Raw genomic sequence first — 27770 nt, forward strand, 5'->3', positions numbered from 1 at the left:
ATGGCTTATTCAGCACTCCACATAAAAGCTATCAGGGGCTGTTTGTCTAACACATCTCCTCCTTCATTTGGTCGTTCTGGGGTCACGCTCAGGTTGTGACTGATGTTCTGGGAAGTGTCTATGCAGCATGTCTCTTGTTAATTGGAAGGTCCAAAAGGTGCGTTAAACAGAGCAGGAGAAGAGACAGCAGTAATTACCAAAGCGTTTCATTGTGCGCAGAGCCGAGCATTGTGTTGGAAGTAATTGCACACCAGACTTGAGATAAAGAATAGCAATTTCCATCAATCCCGTGCCCTGCTGACTTGTGAGTGTGTATATTTGGTGTGATCTCATCCCGGATCTATCTCGCATTTGAAAGAACTGACCTCTGTAGCTTCTTATGTGGATGACTTATGAGCCACTCTCTTCCTGGAGGCAACAAGTCGGGGTTGTTTTAATGGCTGACGCGCCTTTGGACACGTTACTCAGCCTAACAGTGCCTGAGGGGCCAGGCTTAATGAAAAGAATAGAAAATTGAACAGAAGACCCCCAGAGCACATTGTTAGAGTGTTTTATATGATGGTACACACAGAACAGAAGGAAAACACAGGTTGTTATAATGCCACATTCACACAGCACTCGCCCAGCAGGATGCTTTATAAAGCTGCAATCAAAGCAAAGGCACAATAGGGTTTTAATAATAATGTGGTTCACATTTTTTATATTTAGTATTTCAGTATGGATTCAGGTAACTGCCTTTTTAGAAGAAAAACATGAGGAATTATTTTTGTTTTGTCAATCTTTTCATTTGCCAAGAATCATGCTGGAAAGGGCTCTTTCCAATATCCTCTTGTTTAAAAATATTTGGATACCACAAATACTGCACCTGTTCTTCTGGTTTTTTTTGGCAAACCAACATGATTATTTGCTTATTGTTTTAGAATTAGTTTAACAAAGTAAGCCCATTATAAATAAACAGATCTATTTATTTTTATATGGCACTGAGGGCCAATGGAAGGACAATAGCTTTTGACCCTTGTGGTTGGTTTTAGTCTTACCAACCCTGATGTTAATAATGAATAAAAAATAAAGAATGTGCAGGCTTAACCTTGGGCAACTAGATGCTCAACATGTTTGAGTTGAGATTGGAGGCTGCATCTAAAACAGTTTCTACTTAGATGCGTCAAACAAACTCAAAGTTAGACTTTGGTTCATTGACATTTCTGCATTTTAACCTTGTTTGTGTTGCAGTCTCAGATGAAGATGAAGTCTGCGGGCGTGGTGGATGGGGGCTTGTTCACAGAGAGCTACTGTAATATCTGCAACGCCCAGCTCATCTCAGAGTCCCAGCGCACCGCACACTACGAGGTCAGTCTGTCTTTAAAGACTACTACAGTTTTTTAATGCTTTGTTTCTATAACCAAACATTCTGCAGCTGCCACTCCTCTGACAGGCACTTTCCTGCGCTGTGCATGTTGCATTAGTCAGATTTGTACCAATTTGTGGTCATGTCGTTCAAGCCAAGCTCATCCATAATACATATAGTTAATGCAGCATGGTAATGATAGCACTTACACAGAAACATGCAAACGCAGTTTCTCCTTTATGTACTCTCACTGACTCCCTCACACTCATTTAATGAATTATCATTAACTACTCAGCCCTGTACTTATTTAACTTGGAGGTATGTGTGTCCACTTGTGTGTACTGCAACAAGGTTGCCCTTGATAACAAAGCACAACTGGGATTAACAAACGCACTAATGAGGACAGGGCCTTATCGGAGAGAGCTAACCAATGAGGACATGGTCTGTATGCCTTATCTGGTCCTTTTCTCAATATATAGACAGTGCATGGCTGCCAGTGGCTATAGCCAATTGACAAACTGTTCCACTGCATTTGCTCCTGTCACACTTAAGGCTGTAAGGTCACCGAGCCAAGGCAAAGAGAATTGTTTATGGGACATGCCGCATATGCTGTATAAGAATCAATCATTTCTTATTGGTTGTTTGGTGGTATGTAGAATGTTGTATAAGTTGACTCAATGAAGCAGTAGTAGAAATACATGTATTTTAAATCATATAAAGCAAATTAAGCAGATGACTACGTGAAGCAAGCTCGAGTAACCCTAATTTAAAAGGTCAGAAATATAAATGATCCTTATAACAGAAAACACTTTATGCATCACAAGTCTCAGTTTCCAAAACAGCCAATGAAGCATATGATATAGGGAGTCGCACGCAACATACATGTTGCACACACAATTGTTTGCCATTATTATTGCAGTTGTTGTGCTTTGAGTCATCTCCTGCCCACTGCCACATCTAGTCATTCAAGACAAAAGATAGACAAAAAGTAGAAAAACCAGAGACATGCATAGTACATTAGAGACGAATGGTAACCACAGCGACATACGCTCACACTTTTAGCCTATGTCCCAAGGCCACTGACTTCATGACCATTTATATGTATATATATATATATATATATATATATATATATATATATATGTATATGCCATAACACAAATGCAAGCTCTGCCAAAATACATTCCAGCTGTATGACAAGTGAGGTACATGTTTACAGTCATGTCTCCAAAGAGCTTTATATGAATGGAGAAAAACTCTGAGCAGCAAAGTTGTATATCGATACATGTCAGTGTCAATCACTATCATCATGCTGCCAATCGCTCGTCTGTATGTTTTCCTGTGATAGGTGTGAAAAAGCATCTCACTTGAGCGGTCACAACCACAGCACACTACAGATAATAATAGATGTGATATAGTTGAAGGGAGTCAAGGTCAGGGCAGGCCAATAAAATGATATGTATGGAAAGAGATGGCCGCATCAACATGCAGAGCTGTCAAACACATAGCCACGTTCAGTGTTAAGATGTGTCTGGAGAATTTCATTAAAGAGGTGCTGAGCTGCCTCAAGGACACCCCTGTCCGCTCAAATCAAACCACTGTGGGCTTCAGCTTATTATAGTCCGCACAATATCCAGGGAGGATCTCTTAGCACCTGCTGTGGACAACATGTATCTAAAGGGAGTAAATGAGAAGGGTTTGATGAGGTTTGAAGCCCTCTGATTTAGAACTAGAAGATGTTCTATAAATGTGCAAAATTTTTTCTAGTTTAATCTAAAGATGAAATTGATTTTTTCTTCCAAAGAATAAAAAGGTCAGTCTGTGTCCCTGATTATGGACAGATGCATATAAATCAACTTGGAATATAAATCTGAATTTCCATAACATGATAATTAGAAACATGGCCAAGAGAAACTGTCAATATTGTAGTTGTGTACTTACCTCTTTCATTACACATCTCTGATCTATTCTCGACCAGGGTTTCTGCTCTGACTTATTAGCTAGTGGCAAAATGTAGACCAGCGTAAACAGCTGAACAGAGATAAAAGCTTGGATGGATTAGTCAAGGTGGAGTGACGGTGATTGATTTTCTTTCACTTGATAAAATAAAGTTGTCCTTTAGTGGCTCACACATCTCTCTTTCTTTTTTGTGTTTTTAGAGTAAGAAGCATGCCAATAAAGTGCGCTTGTTCTACATGCTTCACCCTGAGGATGGAGGACCGCCGTCCAAAAGGCTGAGACCAGACAACCCAGTAAGTCTCTCCCAGTGCCTCCTACTACCACAGATTTATGTCCAAAGATGAGCAGATGCGTCCTTGACACACTTTCACAAGCACTGAAAGTGACCTGCTTCTGAACAAACCTCTCCTTGGCTTATTCAGTTCACAGAAGCAAAGGCTCATGGGAATAATGGACCACTTTGTTGTATGCAGTATGCACTCCCAAGAACCTGTGTCTTAGCCCTGTTTATTCCTATAGGGTTTAGTCGAAATAGAACCAGCCATGAGGCTCACTATCACACTGCTGCAGGCTATGGTTAGGGAAATCCACACATTGTTAAAAACTGAGTATGCTGTCGGCCATTGTATTCACATCCAGCTATATGATGCTGAGGGTGCATATGCATTTGCAGTAACAGTGACCTTTGGAGGAAGTGCAAATTGCATATTTCTGTTGGTTTAATATGGTGTTATTGTACTAGTATATACATGTGGCATAGAAACTAAAATATCTGTAAAGATAACAGATTACTGTGAGAATTTCAATTGTGTAGAAAACCTTCCAGCATTGTGGTACCCTAACTGGCATAATTTAAAATTACCCAGCTACTTAGGCAGGTTCCCAATAAGACAGAATTGTGTGGTCTCCTTATGGAGATATATAAAGGACACATAGATGATGGTGTACAAACATATACACCTGCGTCTCCATCTGTCTGCCTAAGTGAGACGTGACTCAGCCCTCCTGGCTCTCACTTCACATGGGACACTAAACACACACGAACACACCACATGCTCCATTCACACTATGCTACAGCCTCTCCTGCAGAGCTGAGACAAGACTTCTCTGAGACCCAGCCAACGCTTTACCACCTCAACAGAGGAATCAAGTCAAGTGAAAGGACAGGGTCTAATTAATTATGAATCTTTTATAAAGATCGATTGGCCTCATAGCATAGGTAATGCAATGTGGTGGGCGTTATGACAAAATAAACTGACATAATGGTTTTCTTGGAGCCACATCCCAATTTGTTTAACCAGTTAATCACACATAAAATCACACATAACCTCTGACACAATATGCACAACACTGACAGATTCAGTTTGCAGTTACATAAAACTACCGTCTTTTTGGTGTAAATGCCATGCCTTCAGGATTTTGTCTCACCACATAAGGTGTTTTGTCACAGAGCAAACATGGAAAAAGTAGGTCACAAAGGTGCTCTGAGATGAAAGCAGGTGAGGAGGAGGGGGTTAGAGTCTGTGTTCTTCCATATCCTCTTTCACTGCAAGCCAATCCAGGTACTACAAAACGGTTTATTTTCACCACTTTTCATCATGCTCTAATGCTATATTTCCTCTGTGGTGCTTTCAATTTACACTTTGAGCACGTCTCCTTACACCAAATGGGTGCGTCTGCTTCCCCGTGCTGCTCCGTGTGTATATTTAGCAATGTTTCCCACAGCGCCTCAACACAGAACAGTGAAGGAAGAGGCGCAGAAAGCAACAACAGAAGGGGAGCTAGATAAACACAGCTAATTAGGATCCTATTGTTAGGTGTATAAAGGCGATCAATACACCCAAACAAAATCTATTCAGACATCACTGTCAAATATATGGAAATCACAAACAGAAAGTCAATGAATTAGGTCATATGCAAATAGTGCCAACAGTTAAGGCATGTCAGGTTGAAGGTAACACAGGCTGAAGCTTGATAGAGAGCTTGGTAGAGAGCGGGCACAAGAGTGAATAATAAATCAGACGAGTTTTCCTTGTTAAAAACAGTTCAGTGGAATGGCAGCTGTAATGAGCCCGGAGCCACCATACGCTGCAAGACATTGTTGAAAAGTTTTCTAAAGGTAATCAGGAAATCGAGTTTTGTTGTTAAGTTTTTGTATACCAGAGGGCATTCGAGGTCATGGTACACAATAGTCTGTACGCAATAAGCTACACTTTGTTCTGTCTTAAAGGCTTGATACCAGAGAGGGTAACTATAATCCAGTTGTACATGTATCATGTTTAGCTGAACCACCTTTCTTGACTCATATGTTTTAGATGCTATAAATACAGTAATAAACAGGGGCAGGGTCTGGACCTATGAATAGCAGTGTGTTTGGTCTAACAGGTATCTTCACTTCAAACTCTGCCCCTGGAGCCAGAAACCTGCACCAGACTGACAGACTGATTATTGACTGTAATCAGGGCAGTCCTGTGTGATGTCAGGCTGAGACATTAGTTTCTGAGTTCAGTTTTTAACATCATATCATGTGTCTATTTATTCTATTTGTGATTTGTCAGTTGCTCATACTATCATTGTTTTTAAAATAAGTACATTTTGGTGACTGACGCTACTTAATTTTGACATCATTGGTGATGAATTCCAAAGGGTTGTGTGTCAGTTTAGTATTTCCATATTTTCACATCCATATAATATAAAAAAGAAAGTTACCCACTACAATGAAAATAGAGACATTTTATATGAACCACTATTAATACTGAAAGTATTAGTCTAGTAGCATATGATTTACTTTGATTGTAAACAGTTATTTAAATAACACTAAAGCCCACAGTGATGAAGCAGTTCATTTGCAATATCGCTGCTTTCAAACCAATCATGGGTAACATTATGAGGAGGCAACAAACATTTTGTAAGTGACCACATTACACAATGTACATGAGTTCTATAAAGGCCACATAGTAATGGCAACTATGAAGGTCAAAGAATGTAAAAAATTACAGCTGCTCTGGTCTGTAGTGCATTTTATTTCTTTTTTATTTAACCTTTATTTACCCACTATTTAACTAGCTTACATTTTTGCGAACTAATTCTCATTTTTAAACATGACCTGACATACTCATCAGAGTCTATCATGGAGGAAACACAGAGGGACTGATGGCTGCCATGGCTGCCATTAAAGGCTGTGATCTTGTTTGTTGCAAATAGAAGTTATTGCTGATTTAAGGAGAAAATACAGAACTATGCTGACCGGTGGTAGAAGTTCAACAAAGGATTTTTTTGTTTTGTTTTGTTTTTTAATAACAATTGGGACAAACTGTATAGACATGAGCACTGAGTGAGACTGTGGTAGATATTTCGTTTTACACTACAGTTAAACATGATAAAAGCTGAAATGCCCTAGAGAAGAAAGCACTGGGACAAAGAAAGAATGGTGCACAAAATCAAAAGAAGAAAACATTATTCTGAAAGAAGCACCCATCATCAACACTGTGGTTTAGCACTCATGAATAAACATTGTGGGATAAAATTAGAATGTGTGAAAACTCAAACACTAATTTCCAGTGGCACTATGGAGCATTGTTTTATCAAATCTATTTTAATTCGTCAGTAACATGATCGCAAGAATAGCACATGGGTTTGGGGAAGCACAGCGGTACAACTGGTGCCCAAAGGGAAATATGGAGACAGGGTGGGGGGTTTGTAGGGAGGGGCTCAAGGCGCACAAGAAGGAAAGACGAGGAAAAGGGTGAAGAGAGAGATGTGAGCTGAGAGACAGAGCAGAGCCTGGAAGGTAAAGGTGTCCTTAACTGTGGCGTCCATCGCGGCTGACGCTAACCCGCTCTGACACGGCCAAACACACACATCCAGACATGCTTCTATTATTGTCCTCTCCACCAGCGGGCCGCTCCTCAACCAATGCACCATGACACCTGGACCAAAGGGAGCACTGGTGTGAGAGGGCTCCAGAGAGGGGCAGGCGAGGGCTATGGAGAAGTGGGTCAGGAGACACAGGGGACCTAGTATTTTTAGGGCAGGGAGGTATGGGTCAGACAATACACTCAAAAATCGCACATGGCCCAACTCAAACTAAATATAACAGAGATAAATGAATTTTGGTATAGTTTGATTATATAGATAATTCAATATTGTAGGTTAGGGTTAGGTACTTTATTAATATATGGTAAACATGTTTGCAGTCAAGGGAGAGAGCATTTATGATTACAGTCCTAATTTTCTATAGCAGGGGTCTCCAACCTGTAGCTCGGGAGCTACCAGTGGCTCTCCACCCCCTTTAAAGTAGCTCACCAAGGCATTTAATATTTATATGTATTTCACAGAAAAACTAAAAAAAAAACTAAACTAAACTATTCCATTAACTCTCATGGTAAATGTGGAATTTTGATACCTGACTTTGTGCGCTAATACGTGGATAGTGGTTTATATTTTATAGACATTTAACTGTACCCCATCTAAGGCTCGCTTTGGCTCTTATATGAACAAACTTTCTTGCAAACACTCAAATGAGTAGCTCTCTGGCATTTTCGTTTTGTAAAAGTAGCTCACCAGAGGATAAAGGCTGGAGACCCCTGCTTTATAGCTTTATAGACTTCGACTTAGGCCAACTTTATTAGTCCAGAAGGGAAATTATTTGAACACAGTAGCTCACAAACTTCACAATATAATATAATAACCAAGACCAAAAATACAAATGGTAATAGTAAATTCAAAATAAGCTGCAAAAATGGTAAAAGACTGGTGTCAAGTAAGGCAAATACAAATGTAAAATATACAAATGTAAAAGGAAAATATATAAATACAGTAATACAAAAAATACAGAACTATAGTAAGGGGTAGGTGAGGATGAACAGTGCAAAGATTGAATAGTGACTGACATTAACATTATCTATTACATAAGGGTGTGTTAAAAGTAGTTAAAAGTTCAGTGTTTTAGTGGAATACTGTCCAGAATGATCACATTATAGAGCATGTCTTTTTAGGAGAGTGACAGACAACTGAGTGTACTGTCCCATTGGGGATGTGTGTTAATAGAATAATTAAAAGTGGATATGGTTAATGCCAGGGGTCTATTTTGTTTCAATCACTGTATTTTACGTAGTGTCTCTGAGGAACCATTACTTTTATTCAAATGATGTTTCGGTGTCAAAGGGGGCTGTGATTACAACTAGCTTAGCAGGAGATTTTTTGAAACCCTTGTTAATTGACGTAATTTTTCCATCACCGCAACAGAAAACAGCTGGAGGCACTATTGTTAATCACAGACGGATAATGTAAGCGCTGGTATTGACTGGTGTGTGCGTGTGTCAGTCAGATGCTTTTCTGTTTGTGTTTTTTCACCTGTGGGGAGCAGTGGGCCTCATCATTAGAGCTGCACAATCCACAGTGGAAAAACATGGCTGCAGCCTCAGCTCAGGGATAGATGAATATTTGATCAGGGCTCTCTTTGCTTAGCATGTGCAAATATGTGAGTGCCAGATTGAGACGGAGCCTGTGGAGGTCAGTGCAGAGTTCACCTTTTGATATCTCACCTCCATTTCATCTCTGCATCTATTTTCATATGCCAGTTCCATCATTTTCTGCTCTTAACTGCTTGGTTTCCTCACTTGCAGGACTGCGCAGAGACCGAAGTGGACCGAAACAAGTGCTGTACGCTGTGTAACATGTTTTTCACCTCCGCCATTGTGGCCCAGTCGCACTATCAGGGCAAGACATGCTAAGAGAGTCCGCTTGGTCCTGGGGGAGCCGCCTGCAGCACTCAACAGCCCCACAAACACAGGTAACACAAATATAGACCACTCTTCTAAAGACACACATTTTCTATTTGTCCAAACACTATTGAGAAAGAAAAGCTTGTGGCACGTTGTAATCAAGCAGTTTGGATGACTGTCAGGAGCCTTTGCCGTGTAGTTTTGCGGCACTGGATCCTAGAGGAAAAACATGAAGAGTAGGAAGACAGAGTGACCTGGGAGAGAAGAGGACTTCAAGAAAGATTAGAGTCAAAAGCATCTTTCAAAAAAATAAAAATAAAAAAAATAAGATGAGGGAACTGCTCTTTGGATGCCTAGCCAAACTGACAGGCTTCTACTCACAGATGCAAATATAACCAGACAAAATGGCAGATACACTGAATAAACATGCTTTTGAATCTTTAAAAAAATCATATAACACGATTCATACAAGTCTCGTGGGAGGAGAGGAGCAGTCAGGGATGAACGATTCTTGAAAAGGTTCTTGTCAACCTGTGTTCTATTTATTTAAAGCCATATCATCCTCTCCCTTCAAACGGTTCATTTAAATAAACATGTTGGGGTCATGTTAGACCACACGCAAACAAAACATCAGATAAATTTGAAGAAGAACAAATGTGTTATTAACATGAAGAACACATCTAAAACCATTTCATGTCTACATACAGAGTACATCAAAGTGGAGTGAAGCAGTGGTCTCTGGTCTGTGGGTGTGGTTAGTGATAGAAGACATGCCGCCTTAGCTACAGTAACTATGCATCTCACAGTAGTGCATTCAACACAGATATAATAAAAGACACATAGAGGGGCTCACACTCATGACTCCATTCAGATTAGTCACACGAGTCATCTGTGAGTGGGCTTTTGTTTTTCTGACAAGTCCAAAGTCTAAACAGGCTGCATTGTGGCGTGTAGTCATCGTAGGTTCAAAGCCATTGACACTTTGTAGCTGGTAAATCGACACATTTGGGCAAACCATCTGGCATATTTTGAGCTTTCTCTCAAGAGTTTGGGGATGGAGCTAACACCCAGAGCTGTGTACAAACACTTTGCCTGGGGAGATTAACACATAGCTCAAATAAAATACAGTCTTTCCTGATTTGTTAAGGGAGAATAAGAGAATAAGAATGTGAAATAGCTAAAGCATCCAAACTCATAATGCGCTCTTGTGTAGCATCACAGTGAGAGCCTCGGCAGAGTCCCGTGGACATGTCTGTGCCGTTGGCTATTAATGGGCGATCACCATGGTAACAGTGTCATGTCACGAGGAGCAGGTCACCTGGAAGTCTGGCATTTTTTTCCTTCAAAGGCAGAAGGCCGAGATGAGAGAGAATAATGGAGATTAAAAAAGGATGAAGGTTGAGCGGATGCTCTCAAGAGACTCTGACCACCAGGCCTACCTGAATACTTGCTGTATTCATCAGCCTTAATCTACAACTAACTAAAAATCTGTGTGATACGTTTCTATTTTATGTTACTGCATAAAGTAATTAACTTTCTTCTCTCACGTGATTTTCTTTGTGGAGAAATCTTTGCTTCTTGTAGTGATTTGCACATTGCTTTGAGATTCTTTTTTAGCCTGATGCCCTTCCCTTCAATTTGTGTATTCACCCTTGAAAAGTCTACTTTTTTATAATCCTGGATTTTAATTTGGTCTCTCTTTTCAGACTCTTCGCCACCTACTCCACTGCCCACAGACCCAAATTTGTGCCCCAATCCTGCCCCCACGTTGCCCTGGCCCGTGACTGTGGTTGGCGCAAACGGTGGGAGAGAGGCATGCAAGTACTGCTGCTTATGTGGAGCCTGGTTCAATAATCCACTGATGGCACAACAACACTATGAGGGCAAAAAACACAGAAGGAACGCTGCCAGGGCACGCCTCCTGGAGCAGTTAGCCGGCAGTCTGGATGCCACGGAGAGCACAGGTCAGTGTCTTATCCCCACACATGTGATAAACAAGAGAGGGGCTGGACTGTGGTGCCAGAAAGATGATAACAGGGAGATCAGCTCTGAAATCCCACAGCAATGAGACTGCAGTACAACCAGAGTAAGGGAGGTGCAAAATATTGTAGATTAAACACATTACAGTAATTGAATCTTTAAAAGATCATGAAACTCAAAACACTGCATTTATCTAATAGAAAATATAATATAAAATCCACATATAAAGCATTAAATAGCAAAACATAGGCAATTAATAGATATGGACAGCATAATGAACCTGTCAAAAGCCTGATTCATAGTACAGAACTAATAAGGTTAGTTCTGTAATAACAATATGGCACAGCAAACAGTGAAGTATATTAGCAAAAGTTTACAAATTTTAATATTGCCACAATCCAGCTGCAGCACAAGGTTACAGCGAGTGCAGAGTAAATAATACCATAAATATTGTACTAGTGCAGTCTGCTGCTATAAATGTTGACTTAGAAGTTGAAACTTATCAAGTTACTTAAATAAACAGTAAATCTCTCTGGGCCTCTGATTACAAATGGTCTTTCAGTGTAGGTAATAGTAATACTTAGGAAATAGATACTGGCTTTACACTGATAAAATTAGCGCACTGTTTTTGCTTGAGATTCCTGTCAATGTATCACACATGGGAGGCAATTTCAATGGATAATTTTAATATATAATTAAGGCATGCTATGTGAAAATGTACAGCCTGACAATACTTGTTCATGATGCATTCTTTATTATCCACAGCCTGCAGAGAGTGAGTTTATGAAGTTGGTGTGTATCAAATAGAAAATGTACTGTTTTATTGAGCAGGCATAGAATGAGAAGATTCCACAGTTTTATGCTCTGGGGCCATGTCAGTGTTAGCGTATTCTTCCTCCTAATTTACGAGAGGTGCTGCTGAACCACTACAAAGCTCATGGAGAGTTGTTTACTAGGCCAGCAGTCTGCAGGCTATGTTTCTGTGTAAAGCCGTGCAATGAAAGAGTTGGCTCATCTATCATAAGAGCAAATATTTGTCTCTGCCTAATTAACCGTGTATCTACGTCCAAGTCCAATTTTGACACATCTTATTCATCATCTGTTCTCCACAGTCTAACCTTTTCATGTTGTGTATCAGGGGACAGGGCTTTTCCAGATGTAGCATAGATCTTACATTTAACAACACTAGTAAAGCTGCCAGAGTGCACGAGTCAAACTAAAACAGCAATATTAGAAATTCTTTTTTTAACAGGAAAAATGCAATTCAGCAAGAGCGGGTGCTTTGATTGCTATTCTGTGCCTCTTTATTCTCCCACACACTTCTGTCCGCTTACAAAGGCAGAGAGAGAATACAGATTTACAAGTGTCTCTGCCAGGAGGATATTTTAATGAAATTATTAATAGACTTTGGCATACAATTTTCCTTTGGTGGTTTCATCTTGCTCGTTGCATCTGCACAATAGAGGAGCCATGGCCCTGTTGTTCCTTTGGATGTGTACATACATGTAGAGGAGCAGAGCTATTCTTTTGCCTGTGTGCTCCAGGTTCCATGACACAAACCATCGTCTCCAAAAGCCAATCACATTAAAAGCATGAGTCACGTATAGCGCCTCCACTGGCTCAGGCACTTAAAGTGGTATCATGTTGAATGTCTTCCCCTCTCCACTCTCCCTGACCCAAATCTTTCCACCTCATCATTTTTTTTTTTTTTTGTATTTTGGATTCTCACACAAGTCTGTAAAATTATTCAACAGTGAAAGCTATTTGTAGCACGCATCAAAAGCATTTACTATCAGCTTTTCACAAAAGAAAACCCAGCCTGTCATACCTCACTACACACTGCTGGCATGAACCATTATAAAAGCTATCAATCAACCAAGTTTATCCCATCGGTCAAGTCCCAAATACTGATCATCAAGAGACAGCTTCATGTCATTAGGCCTGAAATATATCATCAAAAATCTATATCGCAATAGTGGCTGACATAATAATCAATACTGCAAGAAAATTTATATATTGCAACACAAAGCTTTTGATTTCTTCATTTGATCTCAGAGGGGCAATTCTGGTGCAGCCAGAAGCTTAAAAGCATTCACATAAGAACATGACACAAGCAAGAATCAGAAGTACATAAAACAAGTGAAGTGCAGGTGAAGGCAAGTTCAGCAGTGACAAGTCCTTTAAGAGTTGTTAAGAGGCCGATGACTGTAGGAATAAAAGAGTTTATAAATCTGTTGGTTTAACACACAACAAAGTGTCTGCCAGAGGACAGGGCTTGATCTCTGAGTACAGTGTGTGAGTGGGATCTGCCATTATTTTTCCTGGACCAAATGTTTTTAATTTTACAGATTTTGACAAGTAGATGAAGGTATGTTCATTTTTATTTAGAATTAACTGAAGTATATTAAAAATATAGCAATTATCGCAATACAAACATATAGTTGTTTGGTTGTCTTTTTTCATATTGTGCATGATAAGTGTGATGTATTACTTAAGAAAATATAGGCAATAAATCCTAATATGAAACCACTGAATTCTTGCCACTGACACAACAAGCCTAAAACAGGACTATCTCCTCCATAAAACTAGTAATATGAATGTACAATATTAAATAAAAAATGCCTATGCAGTTACTTTGTATCTAGAATTAGTCATAAAGGTTACACATTGAACCCTCTACAGCTCAAATCTAATCGCAGTAAAGAAAATCACAAAAAGCTCCCCACTAGTACAAAGAAAAAGTGCCCATGAAAAATACTGACCCCCCAAAAATAGTGTTCAACACTATTGATTATTTAATGAAGTCTATATAGTCATTATTGTGACAGCCTTCATTGTTATCACTTTCTCTTGTTTTCTCACATCTGATTGTCTTTAACCAGCTCTTGAGGTGTTAAGTCTCAGGTATAATCTCAAAGGGAGAGGTGATGTCAGGTGAGCAGGGGGAGATAGAAGTGATGAGAAATACAGTCACAGCAGAGCGTGCATCCATCTCTGTCGTTGGTTCTCTTTGGCTCCTAGTTTCCCCCTCACACTGTTGTTCTTTAACTCATTTGTCCACACCGCTCAGTGTTTGGAGAACGCTGTGTAAACCTCTGGGGTTCTGACGGCACCCATGGCTCATCTGTCTTTCTCATAGGGGTCCCTCGAGGCTAAGCTAAATTATTTCCAGACCAATATCCCCCCCCTTTTAGCTCACTGTATTGCTTCGCTGCACGAATGCTACTGACCTTTATTAGCAGTTGTTGAATATTCCTTTTTTGTCTCTTCTTGCCTCAAAAGCCGCATGAGATTTCTATCATCACTATTTTTTACTCTTGGATTTTGTGGTGTAATTGCATGGACAGGGCACAAGGGACGATGGGGGATATTTTCTGTTGCTATGTGCCAGACCAACCTTGGAGATGGATTACGGAGCTGGTTGGCGAGGGAGGGAGCCTGCTCGACTGGGTTGTGTCTTTACATAAATCATGACAGGTCCACAAACCCCCGAAGACAAGTCTGCGCATTGTGTCCCCTCTCTGGAGACTGGCTGGAGATGAGCGTTGGTGAGATAAGAACAGAGATTGGAGCGAGGGGCCGGAGTAGTGGAGCAGAGAAAGTGGTATGTAATTGATTATTGTGGTGGAGTGTGGAGACAGGGCTGACCTGGTCTCCCAGAGGACACTCACTGTGGGATGTCCCAGAAGCACCTCCAGCTCACAGAGTTCTGCTCTGACCAGGAAGGACCAAGACATGAGTATTAGTGAGAAAGCTCAGGGTAAATGCTAGTCAACAGATAGGTGCAAAGTGTAACTTTTCTACAGGAAAGTCTGCTACTTGCTTGTCTTTATGGAGATATTATTGGTCTTCCTCTAATGTTTCACAGTATGGTATAAAACATGTCCATCACCATGGTGACAAGCAGATGCTGCCAGCTACAGAAAGATTAGTGGAAAGGCAAGCCTGCTTATAGTATAAACACATGATTCTGAAGCTATTTTTGAGCAACAAAACAAATGCTAGATAGACATGGTCAATGACTTACTGTTGAACCTTCAAAGCAAAGCAATAACATCTCCATGGAGACAGACAAGTGACATACCCTTCACCAGTTATTCAGTTAGTCAGTGAACTGTAGAACCTTCTGTATAAAGCCAAATCTTACTGTCAGCTATCTCACAGTGTAAAAGATTCAGTGCAAAGACCTGCACTTAAGAGGTGTTCAAGGTTAAAATGTTTTATTCAATACTAGTATCTTAAATGTACCATTTATTTTGCAGTGGGGCAGAATCATTTCACAAAATTCTCGATTCAGATAGATAAATGCGTCATAGGCTATGTTCAGATTGCAGGGCTTAATGCTCAATTCGGATTTTTTTTTGTTGAAATCCAATGTTTTTGTGAGGTCTTTCACAGTTCCAATTAAATGCGACTTTTATCCAGTGTGAACATTAAACGGCCCAAAAGTGTCCCGCATGCGCACTGGAGGACATAACAACGTCAACCACAGCGAGCGTGCTCTGTGTAGATTTTAAAGTTCCTCTCGTACCGGAGCCAGAATATGTAAAACTTACTTGGCCATGGCGTTTTGTGGGGCAGTCGCAGCAATGTCCGTTGAAAGGAATGCGTGGATGCGGAGACGTAGCCAAGAGTGGTGGGATAGCGATGTGCTTCGCTTCAGTGACACAGAGTTCATTAACAATTTTCTTAAATTTTCCGCTTACTTCAGCGCGGAATAGTGACGTTTGTCGCTTGTTGATAACGTGTAGGTCAGAAGAATGCGCCTTGGCCGTTCAGACTGAAATCGCATGTCAAAAGATCGGATATGTATCGGTTTTAGGAGCACATATCCAAGTAGCCTGGGTCGTATTTGAAAAAATCTGATCTGTGTCGTTCAGACTGTCATTAAAAGATCAGATACAGGTCACATAGGGGCCAAAAAATCGGATTTGGGTCACTTCAGACTGCAGTGTGAACATAGCCGTAATGTCTTCCTTGGACCATTACTGACAAAGCTCAACCATTCATGCTCATATTTCATACAGTTAATACTAATGCTGGTGAAACTAAACTAAATCAGCTCTATTGGTTAGCTGTTTTTTTTTCCCCTCCTACATCAACATCAACATTCTGGAAACCTTGATTGACTGTGCTGTTTATTCAAGCAGTGAGGATATGCAGCCAATTCTCTACCGATATTTATTACATAAAGTAGATGAATATTTAAATCTCTACACAAACATGGCTTCTGAGTATAGCTATTAGACTCTCAGGTGTAAATACCCTTTAATAAATATTTAACAGTTCCACAAGATGAACAGCAGATGAACAAAACTGAGCTGGTACCTAGGCTTCAGCGTTTAAACAATCTCCTCATTATTTTTAAGTAATAGTTCAAAAACATGGCTGGCTTCCTGCGTATGTACTTTTGGCTGAAACAGATGGTCTTTCCTATTACTGTCACTCGCTGCACAACTAATTAGTCCCTATAAGTTGTTCAAAGTTTGTTTTTGGTAAAATTCCGGTTGGATTTAGTCTGGCACTCGCCCTAAGCTTGCTGCCTCTCTCCGCTCTGCTTTTTGTGATGTATTTCCACAGAGACGCATTGTCAAGTCTTCACAGAACATTCAGGGCTTGATTGCATCTCAGTGGGCCTGCTTTTGAATCTGATTCATTGTAATATTCCCAAACACATTAAAACCTATGGTTCTGGCAATATCTCCATTAAGTATTCTCCTGTGTCTGTAGTGAAAACAGTCATGAATGGCAATACACATTTATCTGAGCTAAAGGAAAGCGATATAGTAAATGTTTCTATTTACACACGGTGTGGTGGTGAGGCTCATTTTCACTGCATGAACTGACAGGGCTAAAGCAGCTCCACAGAGGGTCTGACAATTATCTGTTCGGACCACTACCTGAAATCCCACAAGAGAAGCACAAATAAGGCTCTTCACTCAAAGCCTGGCAGAGCCTCCACTGAGAGGCCCAGAACACCTCGCTCCAAATGGATCATTACTGCTGCTGAGTCTAGGGTGAGAGTGTGCTACACACTGTAGAACCCACTGTACAAGGCTATGAGGCACAGTAATCTTATTTTTGTGTGGCTAATGTTGCCTTTTACTGTAGTGACAAGCATTTGTGTGGCTCCACACCAAGGACCGGGCAATGCCACAAGGCTGTACATTACCATCAGCCTCAGCTCATCGCTCCTGTCTGTCTCTTCTGTGCGTTTGGCACATCGTCTTGTGTAATTAACAAGGCTTTAAGCAGCCACACAAATGCTGCAAACCCACACAGCCGGCCCCTGTGGGCTGTCACACATCAGGGGCACCCGCCTTGTGCATGTAATTAACATGGATTAAGGCACTGCATGGTCTCCAGCCAACTCTGCTTTATTAACCAAAACACTGCCACTGTGGCCACAGTGTATTGTCAAATAAAACATACATGTCTCTGAAGCTTTAAAGTCACCAGGATGCCAGTGTGGGGGTGACATTAGTCAGACTTTTTGGGAACACATTTTGAACAGTTTTCTCTTTTGCATTTTACTTGTCGTTTATAGAGTCACCACATCAAATCCTCCGTCTCCTATCTATGCAGTGAGTCACATATTGGTTTGGCTTAGGTTTTGTACAAACTGGGCTTGGGAGTGGCACAAACAGCTTGTGACTTATTGTGACAAAACATGCACTACAGATAGACCATATAGAATATGGGCGGGGTTGGTGAGAGCCAAGGATGGCTATAGGCAATTGTGTTGTGTACACCCTCAAACTTTATGTTTTGAAGGTATACACAACACACCAAGTACAAAGACAAAACCAGGGAATTGGTATTGAAATTGGTATTGAAATTGAGGCTACTTTTGTTGTACATTTTCAAGTTGGTTTAATGTCAATGTAGATGTATGATGTAGAGCTGAGGCATTTGGTCATAGCATTAGGCCCAACTGGTGTAAACAGACAAACCTGCTTAACTGTGGACACAAACGCTATCATAGGATCAACCTCGTTGTACTATTTTTTATCTCCTTGTTGACACACAGATGACTTAATTTTTGCCTGATCCAAATACCAGCATCAAATCCAAGACTGCACTTCCTTCCGGCGCCTAATTCAGCCATGACTTTGTTGTAAATGACTTCATGTCCTTAATCACCCCTGCAACAAACAGAGCGACTCGGAGACAACAGGGAGCGGATATGCCACATTATGCAGTTCTAGCCCTGGCTAAATGACCTCCCACCACTCCTAACTGTATTACAACTTCATCTGCGCAACATACTCTGCCAATTACCGCCACAGAAGGTCAAAAGGTGATGGAAAACCCCGACAACTCATAAATCTCAAGGACAGAGGGAGACAATTGAGAAAAGGGCACCTACATATAAACAACAAGCTTATTTTTTAGCATTGCACATACACATACATTTACTGTCACACATTTGAATAAAAAGCTCACACAAGGACAGCAGCAAAGTGCCTTCAAGCAATTAATTCCACAGTATTTTCTCAAACAACCCTGAAGTGTCCATGTTGCTCATCCTCAAACAGAGTGCACTGTCAAGAGAGGCTTTGTGCAAAATTTGGGAATGCAAAAATAGCCAGTTCTTAGAGAGAATTGTTTGGAAGAAAATCAAAGATAAAATGACAAGAAATGAAAACATACCAATGCCAAAAAGGAAAATAAAACACTGCATATTCATCAATGTACACCCTCTCCATGTGCACTTAGCTTAGTATGCTCACACCCATTCCATTAGCTGTCAGTGTCTGCATCTTCAACCAGCTATTTTGGGGTCTTCATCTCGACCACCTGCAAACCCTCTAATTACTTAACATCTGTGTCTCTGTTCATGTGCAACCATCTTTTCGCCTATGTATACAACTGTGGAGCATACCGAGCTTTAAAAAATGTTAATTTTAATGAGTTCGAAGATAGAGTATTGTCTTATTTATTTTTGACCTACTGAAGCGATTCTGTAAACAGACTGCATTAGACACAGTAAGAAAGAATACAAGTGGGCTGAAGATCTGAAAAGGCAACAGGCTTTGTTCTAATGATCACTCCAATCAAATCTTATCCAGATGCACCCCAATTAGGAAAATTACCCAGCACTTACAGAGCAGAAATACTCTTCCAGCTTTCATGGATATCCTCTTTGGTCCCGCTGCTTCGCTGGCTGATAATAACCAGGATAGGTTTGGCGTTTTTATTCTGCTTTTTTCTGGCCATGTATCAGTGTAGTAAGTGTATTATCTTCCATTGTATGTGTTTCCAGGGTTACGCAGTAGCTACTCTTGCAATGTCTGCAGTGTCGTCCTCAACTCTATTGAGCAGTACCATGCACACCTCCAGGGTTCCAAGCACCAAAACAAGTGAGTATGAACCAAAGTCAATGGGTGAATGAAAAATGGGTGTAATGGATGTAATTTAGATATAGTTGGTACATGTTTCAAGTGTCCAATCTGCATCCACTGATCTTATTCACCGCTGATACACTCATTTGATGCCTCAGGTCAGAATCTGAGACATAGGTCAGAGTTCAGCGAATGTGTCGTGAAAGATAAATGTCAAAGCTTTATTTAGTCGTGTAGTCACAAATATCAAATATAAAAAACACAGTTGCACAAGCAGGGTATATATTCTGTCTTCTCTATTATCTAAGCAGAATTATGAACTAATGAGTGAGATTGAATGCACATCTATCTATATCACAGACTTCCAAACTCTGCTGTTGCAAATCGAAGACTATTAGCCTCATTTTATTCTGGTCATGGTGGTCTAAGTGAGCAGAAGAGAAAACTTAACACTGATTGTAATGCAAAACAAGAATAAAAGATGTAGGAAATTGCGTATCTAAAGAATGACTCTAATATTTTTCAAATAGATAACCATATTCTGCTTATGTCTAATGTTCTTCAGATTGTATGAAAGAACAGCATACAACAGAGGTGAAACTTCTCTATAATGTCCTTGCTAATATAATATTTTCCTCTGCTAAAGTACAGATCCTAACAAAACATGTCTGGTTTGCGCACTAGCAAAATGAAATTCTAGCATTCAGGCAAATAGCATTAACAGCACAATTTACATTTAAATGTAACTATTATGCAATGTTTTTCCTTTTACAGAGTTTCAAGTGAGAAATGTTGATTCATCTTCCACTTTATCATGTATAATGCAGTATATTTAAACACACTGGCAAAATAACTGAACAAGACACATAGACAGGAGCACATTAGCATAGCATACAGCATATTCAATGGCACTGTAAAAGCTGATAACTGTCATGCTTGCTGAGAATATGGAGGATAGTAAAACAGCAAGGCACAAAATATCATTCCTCATTATCTTTGCTGTTTTAGTCATAAAAAAGGATATTCTGCAAAGAGAAAGGCACCTGAATGTGGGAAATTCACTGATTGATGGTAACAAAACCTGTAAAACTGATATGCGGACAAGGGAACATGTCGAAATAGCTGACAAGGACACCGTATCCCAGACAACACGATCTGCAAAAACTACATTTTGTCAAGAGCAATTGTAAAATGAAGACTATAGTTTGTGACAGAAGGAAATGATTTAGATTAAAGTGACTTGGATCTTATCTCTCACAAGTTAGAACTAATAACAGACATCTTCGCTGCAATCATGTCTAGCCAGTGTGAATTAACATTGAGGGACATTTAGAGAAAATATTGACATTTCACATCCATTAGAGGTTAATAGCCCTAAATTAAAGTTTATATTTTAGAACTATTCATTTGTGGATAAGGAAAGATGCATCATTTTCCATTTGGGTGAATAACATCCCATTTTAGCTCATTCCAAAGCCATCCTTATGCACCATCTGCTGAGGTTTAGACTGTGTGTGTACAAAAGTGTAAATCGTCTGAGTGTCTCCTGTGTGGCATCCCAGCGGCACTGCTCTGTCTCTGAACGCACACTGAATAGTTAAAGCTTAGAGCATCTGGACTCAAAACAGGTATGGGCTCTGGCGCATGGCTCTATTGATCCTTAGGGAAACGCAAAACAAGAGCAAAGGTTCCACCCCATCAACCTTACTTCCTCGACTGTCACCCGCACTGAAACCTTATATATAAATGCACGTCACTGAGTATTACAAAGCACTTATACACACAAGTACACTAAATCATTGTCTATAACACAGCCAGCTCACGGTGGTCTGGGGCATGATATCATAGTAAATAAAGGCCTTGTCACTACGTATTATGGTGCTCTTTGGGCAGCATGTCCCTGTTGTGCTGACAGATGAGTATAAACACACTCCTCACAATCCTCAGACAGAAGACTAAAATAGAGAGAGACACAGAGAAACAGAGCAAATAAGGATGTGGCAAAACATCCCCATCATAAACTGGATGGTAAGAATATAATAGATAGAAATAGTTTTGATCCACGTATTGTAGAAGAGGCATCCATATAATCTTTAACAAATAGTACCTCAGAGTCAGACTGCAGTGTTTCCTACAGGCTTATGCAACGATTATGGTGGCACAGGCAATTCATATTTGAATCATTATAATTTACAATTCATGGAGTATAAATGTTATGTATTCTCTCTACTGATCAAAAGCAGCACTGACAACAAATTAATTATTATTACGTCTTAATCATTCAGATAGATAGATAAATAGATCAATAGATTCATAAATAATGTTATCATTTGTATTGTATTGTATTCATTGTTTATCTTGGGTGTAGAATGGTGACAGACTATAGGAGACTGCCATTGTCTCCTCTTTTAATAGGAAACATAGGGCTGTTTTGTAGTATAGTGTTCTTCTTGATTCTGATCTGGTTTCTCGGTCTGCTGTGTACTATAAAACATGAGACCAACAAAAGGGCTGGCAGTATTAAAGGCCCACTTGACCTTAATAAGAAGAATAAATGAAATGTAAACTTTAATTGAAGCACTATGCTTAATTGTAGCCTTTTATGGTTTGACAAATGCATTTTACAATATTGCAATTTGCATAACTGCAAATGTAATAATTTGTTCAGTCCCATAATTTTATGTTACATAAACATTCATAAATGCAAGGGGGACATATGGTTTATCCCAGTACGGAAATAGAGGGTGCAGGGTGTATTTCACACTCGGGATCAGCTGGGCCTTGTGCAAAGAGCTTTACCGAGGAGAGGAAAGTGTGTCTGACAGTGGAAAGGGCTTTAGGCTCACACCATAGAAACATCTATTACAGTGTGTCCAAGCTACTGTTGGGTGGGCAGGTATTCATCGCATTCTGGGGACCTGCCTTCTTTATGGGGACAACAATCTGGTCCCTGTATTGTATTATGTATTTAGTAGTAGAGCAAAAACATGCTTTTCAGTTCAGATGCAGGTTAAAATAGGTTAAAGTTTGGCAATGGTTGGGATCAGTCTGCAGAAAATGAATGTAAATCAGTGCTATGTCCTCAAGATGCATGGGAACCATGCATGGATTTGTGTGCATTTGTAGCTTTAAGAAACAACTGCTGTCGTCTTAAACAGCTGGGCAGGACTGACCGCAGACTCTTTATCAGTGTCTCACATCTGCTCCATATGCAGAGACCAGGCGGGTCAGTTTAAATCCTGCACAGTCACTGAGCGCCTCCACACCCGCTCCTGTAATTGGACCAGGATACACTTAGATAGATAAAGTTGGCATCACATTTTTCACAGTTTACAGAGTGGTGGGATGAAGTGGAACAGAAAGTGGGACAGGTGGGCAGCAGAGACCACCTGGCAAATGACAAACAAAAACATTTTTAAGTACCATACAAAAGTTAGGTGTTTAGGAAGGTGTGATAAACAAAGTTAACAAAGACTGCTTTAATAATTATATAATTATTAAGTGTGAGGCCAACCAATAATACAACCAATGTACATAGTTTTTAGTAGGAAGAGATGCTCTTCTATTTTTGAGATTTAGATTTAAGCAGGCAATGATGCCTAGGAACACAAAACTGCTATTACATCCCATTTCAATAATCATCTGATAAAAATGATATTTGTAATTAACTGTAGACAGGGAAAAGGCATTAACAGGACTGTGTAGTACTACACTATAACTACTCTAGAAGTAGTTTAGTTTATTTATTTGTAACATACACAAATGCACATAGTGTAGTGTGTAGTGAATTTCTTATGTACCATGCAGCAACACATAAAAAATATATTAAGTGCATGGAGAGAGGTTCGGTATTTTTATTAGTATTTGTTGTTCAAAGTTTTAAACTTGGCCAAAACTACAGCAGTTGATATTAGAATACTATATCCATCTTGAAAACAATGTAGTAAACACTAGTCACTGACTCACTCTACAAAAACAAGCATTCTTTTCAAAACATCCAACAATTGTATTTATCCTGCCTGAAATTCTTTGTTCACATAGTACACTTGCATAAACATAAAAACAAAGAGCTGCTAATTAGCTCCTTGGAGTCCATAAACAGAATAAAGCTTTGAGAGTTTTCTTGATAAAGGTTGCTTATGTGACCACTAACAATGCCAGGCTTAACTAGGCAGATAATAAGTACTCATGTTCACTCTGTATAGCATAACACGGGCTGGACTTTCTCTGATCTGCTTCTGTGGTTATGCCTCTTGTATCTGTGTTATGTGGATGGATGCTGTGCCCAAGGGCACGATGGTTAGGACAGGGCAGCCCATTTAACCTCCTCACTCTCATAATTATTCAGGCTGACTATCTACACACACGCTAATGCACATTGAAGAGGCTGAGGGCTGTGCTAGTCATGTTAAATGTAAATGCTTCTGCTATTGATGGGCGAACTCTCTCCATTCTTCAACAGTAGAAGCCCAGCTACTATGATGTGCCATAGTGATGAAATTTATGAAGCCCCCATGCAATAAACACAATAGTACAAGAGTGCAAACAAAAGCACAAGTTACAGTCAATGTTTAAATATATTAACAGAAGTCATTATTAGGAATGTAACAATAACAAGAACTGAAATATCATGATATCATATCATCAAAAGTATCATAATAATACTGTGGGCCATCACAATATATTAAATTACAAGTTCCTTTGGTTAAATGCATTGTTTTATAGTTGCAACAGCTCATAAACATAGGGAAGTACATACACCATGATTCATTTCAGTCCAGACAAGATGAAGAAATATGTTTTTTCCTTTAATTTGTGAGATTATATAATGATTGTGTGTGATGATGATGTGTAATGATTTGCACCAAAGTCTTGTCAAGGTATTTTAAAAGCAAAAAGTATCCTATCCTATCGCTTCTTCAAAATAACACAATAAATATTGTACTGTGAGATACATATCGTGATAATATCATACTATGAGATTTTGATATTGTTACATCCCTCGTAATTATTGTGACAAAGCAGAATATGTTACCTTGACCATGCAGTGTCAAACAATTGTGACTGGCCAAAGTTCATGTTATAACTTTTCCTTAATAACACTAAATTAAGAAATGTATGTCCAGCATTTCAGTCATCACAACTAGTCCTTAAGATGAAAAAGATGACAATATTTTATAACCTGACTTCCCATATTTGTCCGTGCTTTGTAATGACATTTAATAACAATTAATAATGCAAAAGCACCATCAAATGTTGCTTATGTTGCTTTTGCATTATTAATTTGCCCCATACTCAGAGGTACGTCTGTCATGATAATTACAATATTGACTTACGGTTCAATATATGAAAGCAGGAACAATATATTTTGGGGCTGAATATTTATTGTGGATACTTTTTCTTTGCAATAGTGGGGAGATTTTAGCCATTTATGTAATATAAGAGATCTGAGCTGAGATTAGAATAAATAATAAGAGAGACAAGCAGGTTACAGAACTGCATTACAATTTAGATTTGTGGAGAGTCGCCCCTACTCACAGAAGGACTTGTATTGCATTATAACAGAAACACCCATAATGATTAAATGCTAGATGGAGATGTTTAAGGTCATACCATACCATGGAACATTCTTGGCAAAGCAATAACATCTCCATGGAGACAAGTAGGTAGCAGACCCTCCACCAGAAAAGATGCGTAATGCTCCTTTATTGATACAGGACATTAAAAAAATGTGTTTACTGGGATTATCCTGCTTTGTATCAGTGGCATAAAGTAGTTTCAATATTATCGTTTATGACAGTATATCTCTGTAGCAATATATCATGCTTCAAAATTTGTTATTGTGACAGGACTACTTAGAGGTCATAAGTTGCAATTTTAGTCACATCTGCCCTGAGGTAGACTGCTCTGAGGCTGCCCTCTTGCATCATTGGCCCCTTTGACCACCACTAATCACTCACTCACTTTAGGACTGCCTTCCTCCCATCGAGCTTAACTTGGAAATACTAGTACACCTCAGGCTCCCCATATTTGACCAAACTTCTCTCTATTGCATACTATTTCTGCCAGTTTTGTGTATGCACATTGCCCCAAGCTTAACTGTCAGTTCCTTTAGATGCAGAATGAGATGAAAATGTTTTATTGCGTTACCGCTGGAAACCGCCTGACCTGGACTTTTACCTTGCTTACCTAAAGACACAGACGATCTATGTGACCTCAACTGGACGTTCACACAAACACTAATGCAAACACACACCTCTAAGTACTGTGTGACCATGTGACCTCTGAGGGTTGTCATAGTGATGCTGAATAACAGAGTAATTGGATCAGTTTGTTCGTTGTGATCTCTGACCTGTTTGCTGCTCGAGCTGATCTTATTAAAGATTTATACAAAAATATTACACAATTGTCAATTTCATGCTGGGTAAAATGTATAAAAATGGTTTCTACATGCAGCAGGTTCAGAGTTGAATTAACTTGAAATAACCATAATTAAATCTACACAACAAAAGATAAATATTCACGTTCTCACCTATTATAATGCTACAATACTATATATTTAGTTCCCATAGAAACAGCAAATAGACAGACTTCTTTTCAGTAGGAAAAGCTAAATCTCTATGGTGTTTCAGTGATTTAAACAATAAGACGTATGCAGTATGTGATTTTGAGGGGAATATCTCATCTGTGTGTGTGTGTGTGTGTGTGTGTGTGTGTGTGTGTGTGTGTGTGTGTGTGTGAATGTAATCTAACTAATGTCATACTAGGGCAAGGCAACATCTCCACGGAGACAAGCAGCCAGAAAAATTACACAGTGCAGCTTTAATGTACATACAGAAACCAGATAGTGGTTATAGCTGTTTTTCATTTAGCATGATTTAGACAGATATTTAGAGATGTCATATAATTTATACTCTTGATATTCTACTCTTGATATTTTACAGTTGATATTTTACACCTGACACTTTGATTTGTTGCGTACACTAAACAAACAGCGGTATATAGATCCTCATTGCAGAGTGTAGACTTTGGCAGCAGTGCCCGACTGGAGCCCAGAGTGTGAGATGAATTGTGACAGAGGCGACGGGGCGAGCAGGGCACTGTTTGAACAGCCATTACAGGGATAGGTGCTGACAACTGGGTGCCTCCGAGCTGGGACTGTGGGGGGGGGTGGCATCACGCTTATTAGGGCACGCTGAAGAGATGGCATTTTAACAAGGCCTGAGCCAAGAACTGAGAGAAACTTTTACTTTTAAATGCATAGGTTTGCCTGGATACCAAGTTTAAAGAGCCTATATTACACTATTTTCTGATGTTATAATCTTGTTTCCTCATCACAAACATAACCCTGCATATTTAGAAGTTATTATCTCAAACAGAAAACATGCTGTTCCACCTTGTGATGTCATTTGATAATACAGGAAGTGGTCCACTGTGTTCTTAAACTCCATACACCTTCACTAGAATAATTTAGATATTACATATAAATAAAAATAAATTTAGATGATTTCAGCTCTGATATTGCCAATCTCTACTGAACTTAAGGCAAAAGGTAGCTGTTAACTTGAAAACAACTGCTTCGTGACATCACAAGGTGGAATGGAGCATGGTTACATCTTTGGAGATGTAAACAGACTTATAATAAAGGGTTAATCAGACATGTGTGAATGAAACAAAACACAACTCCAGGTATGTTTTTGAGGAGGTAACAGCATTCTAACAGGGCTCACAAAAGTCAGCTCTGCATAATATAGGACCTACAGTGGGAACAACACTATTATGTGTGTTTTTCTTCAGTAAATTCAGCGTCCAAAGTGTATCCATTGCAAAGATTGGCATTGGATTTCTGCCTTTGGATGCTAAATAAAGAAGTCTTTAAAATGCAATTAGTTGGAGGTGGCATAAAATAGGCTCCAGTCCAATTGATCTCTTTTTAATTAAACATGGCATGCTGTTTGCAGGTGATAAAGGCACAGGATGCATTGAAGGAGCCTGACAAACAATACAGCTCTTCTCATTAAGGCTAAATCCTGTCATTATTGCACCTAAAACACCAAGGTTTATGTTCTATCATCTCCAGTGTTAGAAGGAGGGAAGGAGCCACAATAACATATGTAATTAGGACAGGAGGGTGAAACCGGATTATCGGTTAATGTGATATGGAGCTGTGCCATTGCTTATGAAAGGGATTGTTTTGATGAAGGAAAAGAAATAAATGCGGAACAAGTTTAATGTGCAAATGTTAATAGATGTTTTATCTTTTTCGCAGTTAGCCCAGTCAGTTTGTGTTAAGTATCTGTCCCCATGTTGTTGCTCTAGATGAAACTAACCTGCAGTCTCCTGTGCTTTGTTTGCAGCCTGAAGCAGCACCAGCAGTGAGCCTCGGAGTTGGCCATCAATGATGCAGGGAATGAG

General features: G+C 39.6%; 1 pseudogene; it reads left to right on the top strand.

Annotated features, from left to right (window-relative positions):
• The first annotated feature begins 1242 nt into the window (after positions 1 to 1242).
• LOC110157272 (zinc finger matrin-type protein 4-like) lies at positions 1243 to 27751 on the top strand (annotated as a pseudogene).
• Positions 27752 to 27770: the final 19 nt, after the last annotated feature.

This window comes from Boleophthalmus pectinirostris, unplaced genomic scaffold (genome assembly GCF_026225935.1).
Source record: "Boleophthalmus pectinirostris isolate CB_2022bp ecotype Guang Dong unplaced genomic scaffold, ASM2622593v1 HiC_scaffold_5, whole genome shotgun sequence".
Lineage (NCBI taxonomy): Eukaryota > Metazoa > Chordata > Actinopteri > Gobiiformes > Gobiidae > Boleophthalmus > Boleophthalmus pectinirostris.